The sequence below is a fragment of the Crocuta crocuta genome, unplaced genomic scaffold, assembly GCF_008692635.1.
Source record: "Crocuta crocuta isolate KB4526 unplaced genomic scaffold, BGI_CrCroc_1.0 scaffold166, whole genome shotgun sequence".
In the NCBI taxonomy this organism is placed as follows: Eukaryota; Metazoa; Chordata; class Mammalia; order Carnivora; family Hyaenidae; genus Crocuta; species Crocuta crocuta.
Genome location: NW_027531018.1, coordinates 4,805,946 through 4,821,351, shown reverse-complemented (window position 1 = coordinate 4,821,351; position 15,406 = coordinate 4,805,946). Strand labels below are relative to the sequence as shown.

The window sequence follows — 15,406 nt, the reverse complement described above, 5'->3', positions numbered from 1 at the left end:
AGTCAATGGATGTGGCAAAATTCATCTTACTTTAAAATTGCCACCCCACCCCAGCCTTCAGCAACCACCGCTTATCAACACTGAGCCAAAAGTGTCCACCAGAAAAAGATGACGACTCACTGAAAGCTGAGATGATAGTTAGCATTCCTTACCAATAAAATAATTTTTAGACAGTAAATGTCTTTTTGGACATAATGCTATTCCACCCTTAATAGCCAGTATCATATAAACGTAACTTTTACATGCACAGGAAAACCAAAAATTTCATGTGACTCCCTTTATTATGATAGTCACTTTATTGTGGTGGTCTGGAAATGAGCCCATAATGTCTCTGAGGTATGCCTGTAAGAATGAACAAAACAAATAAGATACTTGATTCTCAATGCTATATGTAATTGATAGAGTCAAGCAATAGGAAACAAACACCAAAACAATGAAATCAAGGTGATATTGGACCCTGAGGAATGCAGTGAAGAAAATAAGCCAGGGTAAAATGATAGAATAAGAATAGGAATGGAAGTGTTTGATAGGAAGAAGAGTGAGAGTATGTTGAATGAGTGACAGGCAGCTGAGTTGAAACTTGATGGAAGAGGACATAGACATTTGAAAATTAGAGTAGGGAGTCATCCATGCTGAGAGAGGAGAGTGTATTTGGATGATGGATTTATGCAAATGATGTGAAGAGATATGAAAAGATTTACATTACATTTGGGAGATGGAGTTATGGAGATTTGTTGTTGGATCAGATGCTGGGGGAAGTGAGGGAAAAAGAGACATCATCTGACTCCTCTGTGGGGAGTCTTATTGCCAACTATTAAGACAGGTAACACAGCAGGAGGATCAGGCATTGAAACTGAGTAGAATCATGCATAGTGTTTTGGATATACTAGATTTGGGAGGTCTGTTCATTATCCAAATATAGATATCAAATAATAATAGTCATAATCATAACAATGATTATCATTATTAAGCACTACAGTGCAGACACAGTTTTAGATCTTTTCCTTAGATGAATTCTTTTTTTCAATATAATCCAGTGAAGTAGATATTACTTATATCTCCATCATATAGATGAGGGAACAGGAATAACTTGGTTAGATTCACACAGTTAGCGTGTGTTAGAGAGAGGATGAGCACTCGGTCAGTCTAGCTCTAAAGGTCTTGTTTCCGTACCACGAGGCTATCCCTTTGGGTATCATAAATAAGAGATGAATCACTGGGTTCTACTCCTGAAGCCAAGGTTACACCATGTTGACTAACTTGAAATTAAATAACAACATCAAGGGATTAAAAAATAAAATCTGGCAAATTTAAAGTAAACATGGAACTCAGAAAAGAGCTAGGAAATACATTTGGAGTTACTAGAGAAAGTAGACAAAGTAAATAGTAAAGAGACGTTTTATGACTGAATCCAGAACACCAAATACATATAAGTCAGTTAGAGAATGAGGAATAAGTCAGGGGTGCCTGAGTGACTCTTGATTTTGGCTCAGGTTCCTTAAATCTCACAGTTCCTTGAGTTCAAGTCCCACACTGAGACTCCATTAGTGCAGAGTCTGCTTGAGATTCTTTCTCTCCCTCTCTTTCTGCCTCTCTCTCAAAATACATAAATAAATTTTAAAAAGTGTTTAAGGAACAAGTAAGGGAGAGACAGCTGGAGGGCCAGTGAGGTGAGGGAAATCCAGAGACTGCACGCTTCCAGAAGTTCAAGGAGTCAGCTTTATTGAATGTGGTGAGATGCTGGGGCAGGTGGTAAAAAACAGTGACTACTGGGTTTGGCAAAGTGGAAGTTACTGGAAACCTTTTCTAGGAAAGTTTTAGTGTTGGCCACAAGAGCTCAATTGAAGTGAGATGAAGAAAAATATGAGGTATAAGGAGTTCAGACAGTGATGGCAGATTTCTTGCAGATTTCTGCTCCCTGGGAGGGAAGTGCAGCTATGGTATTACTTGGGGTTGGGCAATTGGATCTGCATCAAATTGGGCTGCTGTATCAAATGACCACAAACTTTGTGGCTTAAGAAAAAGAAGAGAAAGAAGAAATTTATTTCTTCACACTTACGGAAGCCAGAAGTCTGAAATCAAGGTGCCAGCTGTGCTGTCTCCGAAATTTCTGTACCGGAATCTTCTCTTGCTTCACCAGCTTCTGGTGACCTCAGGCATTTCTTGCCTTGTGGATGTATAATTCCAAACTCCTTTTCCGACCATACATGGATTTCTCAGTTTCTCCCCTCAGTTTCTCTCTTAAAAGTGTGTTTGTCATTGGATTTAAGGCCTGCCTAGATACTTGGGATGATCCCATTTTGAGATCATTAACTTAATCACAACTACAAAGGCTTATTTTTTTTGTTTTTTGTTTTTTTATAAATAAAGTCACAATCACAGTTTCCAAAGATTGGGAGATGAACATGTCTTTCTGGAGAATATCATTCAACCCACCACAGAGAGTATGGGATCAAAAGAGGGCTTTTTAAAAAGACTTACGAAAGTATTTCCCTATGCTGGCATAAATTATCCATTAGGTAGGGAGAAATTTAAGATATTGTAGAGAGAAGGGACATTATTTGTATGAGTCAATGACCAAGTGAGAAGAGATAGGATTCAGAGCCCAGATGGAATAAATATACATTTTTTTATTTTAGCAGGGATTTATTAAACATAAGTTATGTAAGTGAGGAGATTTGGTAGTAGAGGGATGAAGGAATTTTTGAAACAAGTTTGTAAATTAAAGTTATCAGAAATAAAAATGTTCAAAATTTGGGGCACTTGGGTGGTTCAGTTGATTAAGCATCAGACTCTTGATTTCAGCTCAAAATCAGTTTGTCATTTCAAGTCCCATGTCAAGTTCTACACTAACGGTGTAGAGCCTGCTTGGGATTCTCTGTCTCCCTCTCTCTCTGCCCATCCTCTGTGCTCTTTATCTCTCAAAATAAATAAATAGTTAAAAAAATAAATGTTCAAAGTTTGAAGACTGGGAGGACCGTCTGAAATATTTTTCACAGAGAACTAAAATGAGATGTTACTAGGTATATATATTGGCCTTGTCGACCCTGCTAGTGAAATATGGTCATAAATCAGCAAGAAGACTAGTTAACCTGGTTTGTATACTTCTGTAGCAATACTTAACTGGTCAAGTGCAGATGGACATAAGGACAATATATGGGTAAACCAAGATCATGGATTTCCCAGACAATTATGTCACCCTCCAGGGTGAAAAAGGCAAGAGATAAATAGTGTTGGCTTGTGAGAACTCACAGTGATTGATTATGGAATTTTCACTGGTTAAGGAAGAAAAATTGTGAAGTGGGTGATGGATATTGAAAACACTATAAGGACACTAGTTTGCAGTTCTCAATTTGGTTGAAGAATTGTTGGTGCGGGAGTGGTAGAATAATTAAATTGAACAACTAAAGTGATGGTTGATGAGAAATACACTTGAAATTGAGACTTCTGAGGTATCATGATTATGACAATGTTATGGATTTGACCAAGAGAATATGTGGTAGAAGCTGGTACTAGATTATCCAGTAGTTTAAAAACAACATGCTTAGCATGCGTGCATGTACACACACCCGCGCGCGTGCGCGCACACACACACACACGTATACTAGTTCACCTTAGGTCAAGAACATGTAAACTAAAAAATAAATAAATTTAAAATCGTTTTATATTTTAAATATTAATTTCAAAAGACTAATAAAAATCCTAACTGCCTCGGAATTTTTGGTGTGTTTTATGATAGTTTTCAATTGTTTTAAATTACATACAGGTTAGGCACCCTAGTCTTTTCTGGGTAAGGAACATTTAACTCCAGCCCCAAATAAGATGAAATGGAGGATGATGATTGGACGTTAGTGGTCAAAGAACTGAAATAATTTGGTTGTTGACGCATCATCTACAAGATGAATCGATATCATTTATAGAAAATGCTATGAAGAATTTCCAAAAGAAATTTTGTGGATCGATGAATTGATGAGGTGATTAAGCAAAGTATTATTAGAGCAGAATCCTGAAGGTTGTGTAGCATATTTAAAAGTTCATATTGTTATTTTCTATGAGTATAAAATAACAAATTTACAGAGTAAAAATTATGAGAAATGAAAAGAGCAATGAAAATAACATATTATTTGCCTATATATTTGATGATCTGAAAAACACTATCCTTGTCCTTGTATTCTTGTTCTCTGGTAATATTCCATCATTAAGAAAACTATATCTAACTATTTATACTGTGTAATAACTTTTTTAACTTGACAGTGTATCATGTGCTTTTTCCAATGTCAATGCATATCATTCAAAAACAAGAATCATAATTTATTTAAAATGCATGGTCACAGAAGAAAGACGTGCAGAGCAAAGTTCATTCAAGAAACAGAAGGAGGGTTTCTGAGAGAGGGCTTTTATTCTGCGTGTAAGGAGAGAGAAGGGATGGTCTGGCTTGAGCCAGAATATTGTAAATATTCCACCTCAGATAGTGAAAGAGATACCGTTTTTAGAATTCTCTGAATATCCAGTTGAGGAATTTGATTCTGACTCTTTTGGCATAGGAATTTGTTGAGAGGGATTTGTAGGGAAATAAATTTGCTCACACATTGCAGGAAGTATGATATGTTGGAAGGGTACACCGGACCTTTTCCAAATGTGCACACACTGCAAGGGGCTTAAAGCCTGAACTATAATAGTGCCTACCACAATTAAAGATAAAAACTGGTGCAAGAAACAATTTGAGGGAAGAAGCATCAAAATTTAGGTACAGGAATAGTGATTTAAGAGTTAAGGTTAGGTCAGAAATAATGATACTTAGCAGAAACTAAAGTTTACTCAGAACAACACTTGTAAGGGAGTCCATGTATTAGCAGCATGAGGCTACCATGTGAAAAATGCAACACATACGATAAAAGATACACATGCACACACACACACACACGCACACACACACCTGCACACTTACAAACACAATTACTAAACTTACTAGCTTACAGTTATCCTTTTCTAGGTGGGAAAATAGCAATTTTCTTGGATGATTTTTTCAGATCTCAAAGGCTTTGACAGATTTTTAGACATTGGTACTCTTAAGGAAATATTCAAGATTTCACTTGTTTGAGAGTCTAAAGCCAGGTAGACTCTCTTTTCTGTTCTTTTGTTTGTTCGTGTGTGTGTGTGTGTGTGTGTGTGTGTTCTAATTATTGGCTGTAATAAGCCAATTACCAGAAATGGAAGCACAGCTTTGTTTCCTTGGATACCAAACAAAATCCTCTACAATAAAAGGCTGTCAACTGTTCTGTATTTATTACTGTGGTTGTTATTTTGCTGTTGTTTTAAAATAAAATTTGCAGAAAATAATACTTTTTTAATTTGCAGCACCTGGCACTCATAACCGTAAGTCGCCAATAGGCTGTGTACCTTCAAATACTTGTCAGTTCCACTCTATTGTCTGAATCCAGTCTGCTTCCTGTTTCCTGTCTCACTGTAGCAGATATTTGAATGTGCAACTTCTGCTCTAACATTCTCACCTTTCGTGAACTTGGGTGACTGGCAATAAGTAGGGTGCCATAAAAGAAAGTCCTTTTGGAAGTGACCCTGCTTTGCAAAGTGGAAGGAAGCAGGAGAGATATTGAAATGTCATTTGGGGTATTTATTTGAGGTTACAATGTGTCAAGTATGAGAGAGAGAGAGATGACAGTTGCACTTGGACTTGAGATATCACACCTGAGTGGCATTCATGTTGTGGCAAGAAGTTAATGTCATGAGAACGAGTCGATTTTCTGCAAATGTCATATATACATACACACATACATATACATATTTTTTTGGGGGGGAAAGAGAGGGAGTATGAGCAGGGGAGGGGAAAAAAGAAAAGGGTGCAGAGGATCCAAAGCAGACTCTGCGATGAGACCAGAAAGTCCAATTTGGGGCTCAAACTTATGAACCATGAGGTCATGACCTGAGCCGAGGTCAGATGCTTAACCCATGGAGCCACTCAGGCGCCCTTCTGTGAATGCTATATAAAGAACGAGGCTTATGACTGAGCTTTGTGGATTATCATAGTTGGATGTCGTGGGGATTTTGGCTAGATATTATCAAAAGGAATTTGTGGAGAACAAATGAGTCAGTTTTCTAGAAAAAAGAAGGAAAATATATCATAATTGTTTCATCTTTTTTTCACTTTGTTGAGAGTATTCACAAGTACTCTGATGGTGAACTTTGAGAAAGCACTTTGACATATTTTAAATGATTTGCTATTTTAAAAATTCATGCTGTTTTTATCAAAATGACAGAAATATCCTGAAAAAAAATGACAAATGATTTACAAATGTAGATATTTGCAGCTGTATTATTTACTACTCTAAGGTTTTGATACATATGTACTAGCAGTTTCAGTACCAATTCAGTAGAAACATGTCTTATTAAATCACTGTTTGATGACAAAACATTGGCATTTTCTTGGACTTCTAAGAGAATTCAGTACATAATTTAATTTTCCAAGGCATCATGAGAATTCAACTGAATTATGCAATCAGAGAATGATAAATCTGATTGAAGTAGTCTAACCTTACTTAAAAACCTGGATTCTTGATTTTACAGGTAATACGTAAATTCAGTCTCCATATTAAATAAATGAACTTTACAAGTATATTTAAATGCCTCTGACAGCAGTGCTTAATCTTAATCACCTCCCTTTACCTAGAGGTAATCGTTGTTACTAGCTTGTTGTACATCCTTCTGGTAATTTATCACATAAATATTTACTCATATTGAGGTCAATCTGTATGTACTAACATGGAACAATCTTCAAAATCTTTTATTGAGGGAAAAACACCCAGATTGCTTATCAATACATTAATTATAATAACATTTATAATATAATAACATTATATTATGTTATAATCATATAATATAATAACATTATATTAAACATACACATTTAATACAATACTATATTTTCTACAAGTTCTTGTTATCTACTTCCTTTTCCTCTTCTTCCTCCTTCAACTACCTTTAGATTGATAACCCTCATCTATATTTCAGGTTTAGTTCTCTCTTCTGCATTCCTAACCTACATTTCTAGTTGCTTAATAAACTTCTTAATTTAATCTTTCACAGACATCCTAGCTGAACAACAAAGCTGAATTTATTACCTCCCCATATTTACTGTCTCCATCTCTGTTTTCCCTATTTTTGTTACTCTGACTACAATTCATGTGGTCATCCAGATGCCTCCCACATCTCATCAGCCTTCAAATACAATTGTTTACTATCAAATAGCCCTAACTCACTTAGCTTTACTATATATCATGTCTGCTCTTATATATTCCTATTGCCACATGACTTATTTCAGACTTGCACTTTACATTTAGACCACTGCAATACCTCTGATTAATCTTTCTGTTTCTGTTGTAGTGGTTCACAAATTTATTGGATCTCCAGATCTGGACTTACAGATATTCAAGCTACAGATGCCATTTTCATTTTCATTGCTGAGAAAGGTAGTTTGGGAAGGTAATTCAAAGTCATAGAGTTAATTTAAAAGTTGTCATTCTCCCAATTCAAAATGCTTCCCATACTGGACCATAGCCTGTGAATTTAGATCTGTTTAGTTTTCTATTTTCTGGGGTAGTGAAATAGAATTATAGTTATAAATGTTTAAACTTCTTCCTTGCTTAGAGGTTACTGGGAAAGTTCATTGATCTTCAGGGTGAGACTTCCAGGAACCCTAAATGTCTATATGCAGTCTTCTCACTTATTGTGTACATTACTATTATATTGTGTTTCTGATAAAAACATCTTGCAACATTGCATTTCAACAAGAAAAATTTTCTAATATTTTAGCTAATCCACAGGGGAATTTATGATGAGAAACATGCCATTGCCAACATTAAAATAATTATTGATGTGGAAAATTCATGAAAGATTTAAAAACTTATAATGCTTTTGTAGGATTATGATGGTATGATATTAAGGGACTAAGAAGACTTTTTCCAGTAGGTATAATTACACTAATAAAAGAGATTTCTTTCTTAAACAAGACTACTTCAAAAGCAGGCCATCTTTTTTCATAATTCTTTTTTTTTTAAATCTTTCTTTACAAAGTTCTCAGTTTACAAAGTTTACTAATAACTTATTATTAGCCACAAATGAGTAAACTGATCTGATTACTTACACTTAGATATTCCCCATTAGTCTACTATGTTTTTCTGATTTTTTTTTCCTGCTTACAGATGATTCATTTGATCATTTTCTCTGCCCACACAATCCATTTCTTATGATTTTATGACACTAGAGGATGTCTAGAAATAAATATATTTGGTGGTGGGAGTTGGTCTATGTAATCCACTAAAATAGGATTAGAATGCCAGTATTGACTGTCAGAACAGCCTTGATTGGTTTAAGACTGTAAGGACTGCGGGGGTAACAGGGTGGCTCAGTAGTTTAAATGTCTGACTTTGGCTCAAGTCATGAACACTGGTTTGTAGGTTCTATTTCTGCGTTGGGCTCTGGAGCCTGCTTTGGATTCTGTGTCTCCCTCTCTCTCTATACCCCTCCTCTGCTCACACTCTATTTCTCTCTCTATCTGTCTCAAAAATAAATAAACATTAAAAAAAAGACTGTAAGGACTGCATTATCCTATAAGAGTTTTGAGTTCATAATGTAAAGTTCCATGGAAATTATTAAATTATTAGTTTAAATATAAAAATATGAATGGTCAGTATCTCTAGAGTAATAGAACTATTGGGGGGTTGGTGTCTATTTTCTATCTCCAATCATCACCGTCATCATCATTTATCTATGCAGAGAGATTTATTTTAAGGAATTGATTCATGCAATGTGGGTACTGGAGATCCAAAATCTGGGTAGTCCAATAAGTTGGAAATTTGGGTAATGTTGCTGTCTTGAGAAGAAATCCTTCTTCTTCAGGAAACTTCAGTCTTTACCCATTATTTTCCTTTCTCTTTCCCTACCTTCAACTCTTTTTTCTTTCTTTCTTCCTCCTTTCCTTTCTTCCTTTTCTCCTTCTTTTCTTTTTTCACCCCTCCCTCTCAATTTGTTTCTTCCTTGATTTCTTTTTAATGAAATTATTCATCATTCGTCCATTGATTCATTTATTACCAAATGAATTGGACATCTTTACTCCACACCATGATTCATTTTCTCTAGTAAATCACATGAAATCTTGCATCAAAGTAACATATATTGCCAAACTACAAATAAAATGCTGTGATTGGTATACAATTATTATAATTGAAGAAAGAACAAAAAATATTATATTACATAAATCCTTTAGTAGAAACTTGAGATGGAAAATCATAGTGACTTATGTTTTCTCAGTATTCCAGACTTTTAAAATTGTCGTCTCTTCGGATTGAAACATTTTCATTTTTGAGAGCTATATGTAAGGTAGTTTGTGTTGCCAAAAGATATTTGAAAAACATTTTTATATAGTTCCCAATTATTTTAATTGCCAGTATTATCAGACCATCTATCAGTAAAATGGCTTGCCACCTAAAAACCTATATTAACCATTTTGAAAGCTTTAAAAGTCACTCAAGAAAAATGTGGAAATTTTACTTATCTATACATAACCATATTTCCAAGTTACTGCCTAATATTCTATTGTGGAATCATATAGCTCATCAGTAAGAGAACTTTTACCTCTTCACCTAACCTAGAACTTTATGACTGGCAAATTCAGTATATTTTAATTCCCAAATGCATTAGTGGATTTTTTGGACCTCAACTGGAAAATCTTTATTTTAACATTTACCTTCTATTGTTTATTATTAATGACCATTGTCACTTCATTATGTTTTTAAAAATGTGATGTTGTTAATTTGCTTTGAAATTCACTTAGGTATAATTGCTACTTTGAATACACAAATGTCCTGTATGATGTTATCAGAAAATGTAGTTCTGATCTCTTACTACCTATTCAAACATTTTCTAGTTTTTCCTTCTCCTTGGATAAAATACAGGGTATCATGACTTTTCTGGTAATTTTCAGCCAAAAAAACCATTCCGTGATCTTTAGTTCTTTCTCAAATCTCAGCTTAAGAATTAAAGTGTCTAGTCCCATATAATAGTCAAAACTTCCAAATTTATGTAAAGGTGAAAATTTGCCCTGACTATCCATGGATATATGAAAACATACACATAAGACAGTCATTGTCCTTTCCTTGCCTTAAAGCATAATCACACTTGTTGCAACAACTTAATGTGTAGTATGTGTTAATTCAGGGTTGCAGGACTTTATCTTCATCATCATCAACCAAAAAGCACAAACATATTGCAAAAGTTTGTTATGTGTTATAATCAAACTCTTTAAATGTTTTCTCTTTATTTGGAAATGAAGGTTTTTGAACAAACTATGCAATAGGAGTTATTTTCATAAACATTTATGGTACTTTCCTCTGGGATTTAATAGAAAAAATCAGTAACATTAATATTACAGTCAGGGACCATTTATTATTTCCCAGATGAGCCCTTAGACTTGTTATACTTTGGCACATTCATCTCGCTCTCTTGATTTCTTCTTTAACTTTTCATCTTTATCTCTTCATGTCCATATGCAGTTTTAGTCCCTTTCTGCTCCATGCTTTCACTCCTTCATTGAAGAGTTTTGTTTTAATAGAATAAAGGAAAGGAAGTAAAAGCACTTCATTTAAAAAAATTTTTTTAATGTTTTTTATTTATTTCTGACAGAGAGAGAGAGACCATGTGAGCAGGGGTGGGTCAGAAAGAGAGGGAGATACGGAATTTGAAGCAGGCTCCAGGCTCTGAGCTGTCAGCAAAGAGCCAGACGCAGGGCTTGAACTCATGAACTGTGAGATCATGACCTGAGCCAAAGTCAGCAGCTTAACCGATTGAGCCACCCAGGCACCACCCCCCCCAACTTTTTTTTTTTAATTTTTAAAGTACTTCATTTTTAATTGTATGTGATTTTATTTTAAACCTCTTTTCTGTTTGTAACCCTCCCTGTGAACCCGTCCAGTCCTTGGGGGTTGATGTGCTTGCTAAGAAAAAAAAAAAAAAGGCCTCGAACACAGTCTAGAAAAAAAAAATCAAAACAAAACATTTGTGTAAAGAGTACTGAGGGGCTTCACATAAAGCTTGTAAAGCTACAGGAAGCTTCTCTCAGCTACAGAATCACTTCTACTTTATAAAGTGTTATACTATTTATCTTATTCAAAACTTCAAGATTGTTTTAAATTTGATTTGCCAATTGAAAGCAATGCAATATTGAATTGGCCTCTGTTTCCTAATCTTTTCCCTACTTGCTTCCCAGAGGTATACATGGTGTGCTCTCACATCTTGTTACCAACATTAATATATGTCAGCCTTGCAAATTGTCCTTCATGACTCTTCCTTCATCCACTGCTGCAGAGTTCTCTAGGATGATGCAATCTTGGCTACTGTAAATTTACATTAGTTCTAATTATGCCTTTTTTAAAGACAAAATGCAAGCACCTTGTCCAACTTTTAAGAACACTGTCATACAACACATGTGTATATATGTCATACAACATATGTGAAACACATGGTGAGTCCCCAACATTCATCAATTAATGACCGGAAAGGAAAGCAGTTTAAACAAGGAGAGGAATATGCTCCAATGTCTAAAGGAAAACAAAACAAAATAAAACAGAGAAAATAAGATTATATAAAGTCAAAAAGATAATTTTCCAAAGCCTAAACAAATGATTTGCAAAGAATAATTCCACTTTCCATAAAACCAAGAACCTCTGAAAGCCGGAGACCAAGAAATTAGGAAGTGACCTGTGTGCGGTGAGGAAAAGTTGTGCTCCTGAGAGCATATATAAGGTCGCAAGATCTTTATCTCTTCGGCAGCAATATGTCGAGAGAGGTTATTTGTGCAAAGGTCGATTTGGATACAAATTCTGATCTTTGGAGAGAAAAGTGTAAGAGCATAATCCATTGGTACTGAAAGAAAATAGAGGTCTATTGGTCAGATCTCTAATTTCACAAAAGAGCAAACTGAGATATTCAATTCTGAAAGTACAGCTCTCTTAGAATATCTCTTAATTCTACTTTCTCAGTTCTTAATCTTTACTGCCTGCCCTTGGCACAATATTTTGCCAAACTACAAATAAAATGATGTGATTGGAACATAATTATTATAACTGAGGAAAGAACAAAAAGTTTTTTATATTACATATTAACTATACTTACAAAGAGAAAGTCCTACAGAAAATAAGAATGATTTTCAGGAACTCTGCCTCCCTCCCATACTTTTCAATGTGAAATTTTCCCAAATTAAGAAAAAAATCTAAAATTTAGAAAAAAGTATCTAATCATTTGAATGAAGCTATAAATCTGGTTTTCAGATGATTTTATTACAAAACAATTTTAAAATTTTGGTTTTTTTCTGATTCAAAGATATATACACATAAAATTTGAAAAAGACTAAAGGCTAATAAAGATAAGTAAAAGAAAACAGACACCCAACAGTACTTTTGATGGAGTTTCTCCCATTTATTCTTATGTTTATTGAAATAGTTTCCTTTTCTTTTCTTATTTTCTTCTTTCTTTTTGTTTCTCCCCTCTCCTCCCCTCCCTTCCCCTCCCCTCTCCTCTCTTCTTCATTTCCTCTCCTTTTCTTTCTTTTTCTTTTAAATATGGAAAGCTTCACAAACTTGTGTGTCATCTTTGCACAGTGGCCATGTTAACCTCTGTATCATTCCAACTTTAGTATACATGTGCTGCTGAAGCAAGCACTGTTGAAATAATTTTCTGCATACAGATTTGTAATCTATTCTATCACTTAACAAAATTTTAGGAGTTTTTTTCTATGTCTTTAAATGCTCAATTTATTTCAAAAGGTCCATAAAATTTTATCATGTGGTGATATCAGTGTGTGTGTGTGTGTGTGTGTGTGCGCGCGGGCGCGCGCGTTGTATGTGTGTGGTGTGTGTGTGACCTCCACTACTGTCATTTATTCCAGAACTTGTATATATAAAATATTAGTTTCAAACATGTTTACATAAAGTCTTTACCCGAAATTTTAAAGAATTGTCTTCTTAGGAGGGATTCTTAGAAGTGTTTAAGATGTACTAATGTTTAAGGTTCATATGCTTTCTATAAATCGTTCGTAAGCTTACGCTCTCCCACTAGCGTATGAGACTGCCTGCCTGCCTCACTTTAGTTTTGCCAGTAATGAGTCCTATACACCAAATCATTTGACAATATCAGGTTAGAAAAGTCATTGGTTAATTTTAAAAAGCCAGTTAAAGTAAGAACCATAAAACTTTTTAATAAATTTTATATAAACTTGAAGTGCATATATGTATATTAACTTGTCTCTGTTGATTTGGAGATAAGGGCTTTGATTTGTTTACCTCCTTGCTGTCATCTGTCTTGTATAAATGGTTTCCATTTTTCATCAGCGTAATTTTCAGTTTGGGGTTTTTTGTTTTTGTTTTTTTTTATTGTTTTTTTTTTTAAGAATGAAGCAAGAAATCAAGGATACTAACAGAAAACTTCTGACCTTTAAAGAAAAAAAGTTTACCTTTGTGTAGTTTCATCCAATTTGGTTTTGACGTAAGTTGTATTAGGCAGTTTATCTTTACTTTTTTCAAATGTGCAATTGAATGGATTAGTTAGCTTTTAAGGAGAGGGTAAATACAACTCTATGCTCTTTATGATCTTTTTTATTTAGCGATGAACATTCTCTATATCCCATTATTTCTGGAGTAGAAACTCATATGATAGAGTACAGTAAGATAAAGATTAAAAATTATATCTAGTAGACGTCTTGCCTTTGTGTTATTAGGCAGAGAGCACAGTCTTGACTTGGGCAGATGGCTGGTTTAATAGCTTTGAGCCTGTACATATCGCAAGAGGTCTTCTCTTACTTTTCATCATAAGTACACAAAGAACTGATAATACATATGAATACCATTATTTTCTGTCAAAATACTCTTGACACAAAATTCTGTGCATAATAATATGCATTAAAAGATACGCTCCCCTCCTACATTATATTGCGAAATTCTGATAATAGATCAGCAATTCACTGTATTTGGAAGCAATCAACTTATTATTCTATGACATTTAAAAATATTTAAAGGGTATTGCGAATATTGCTGCAAGAAACATAGTAGCTTGTATATCTTTTTTGAATTAATGATGTGTCCATTGAAACACCAGTAGATAAGGAAGATGTGATACCTAGATATATACCCATATATGTATATACATATATCTGTGTGTGTATATAATTATATATATATATAAATAATGGAATGGAATACTAAGTAGCCATAAAAAAGATGAGATAATGCCATTTGTGATAATGTGGATAGATCAAAGAGTATTAATCTAGGTCAAATAAGTTAGAATCAGAAAGATAAGTACCATATGACTGAATTTATATGTGGACTATAAAAAGCAAAATAAATGCATAAACAAACAAACAAAAAGCAGATTCATACCTATAAACACAGAGTACAAATCAGTAGCTGACAGATGGGAAAGGGATGGGGTATTAAGCAAAATGGGTGAAGGGCAGAGGGGGAAACAGACTTTCAGTTATAGAATGAATAAATCACAGGAATAAAAGGCAGAGCATAAGGAAAATAATTAATTATATTGTATTAGTGTTGTATGGTGACCAAAGGTAGCCACACTTGTGATGAGCATAGCATAATGTATACAGAAGTTGGATTCTTATGTTGTACAACTGAAAATAATGTAACATTTTGTGTTAAGTATACTGAAATTACATATATATAGTTAAAATGTGTAAGGGGATTAATTTTTCAAATATTGGCAGATTAATGTAACAAAAAAGGCATATGTTATCCACAGAAACAATACTAAAATTATTTAAAGAGATTGCTAATTATTGCCAGGAGAATGAGAAACTCTTTTGAAAACAATTTTACCTATAATCAGAAATTTTAGATTTTAAGAGTACTTAAAACTTTCTATATTTTACTGCTTAAGTCTGAATCATTCTAGTTTTGAATTAAAATTCTTTATTCTAAAATCTTTTTTTAAAGTTTACTTTTGTTGATTTTGAAAGAGAGATAGAGAACAAGCATGGTAGGGGAAGAGAGAGGGAGAGACAGAATCCCAAACAGGTTCCGTGTTATCAGCACAGAGTCTGATGCAGGGCTCAAACTCACAAACTGTGAGATCATGACCTGAGCTAAAGTCAAGAGTCAAACACCTAACTGACTGAGCTACCCAGGCACCCTTTAAACTCTTATATTATTGATCAAGGTTATCTTTTATTGATATATGTGGATATAAAAAGAAAAAACATAACTTTTAAGTGTTACATGGATTCAAAATTTTAATATTTAAACAATTTTCCCCACTTGTGCTTTATTTGACTGAAACCCAAATGCTGAATGACTACTTGCAATTATTGTCTCAACAAGATCTTTTA

The 15,406-nt window shown here is 34.1% G+C and overlaps 1 non-coding gene across 1 annotated transcript; it reads right to left on the bottom strand.

Moving 5' to 3' along the window:
• Positions 1-12,623: 12,623 nt before the first annotated feature.
• LOC144237299 (U6 spliceosomal RNA) lies at positions 12,624-12,729 on the bottom strand. The gene has a single exon (XR_013336815.1). It is a non-coding gene; the product is annotated as a U6 spliceosomal RNA (small nuclear RNA).
• Positions 12,730-15,406: the final 2,677 nt, after the last annotated feature.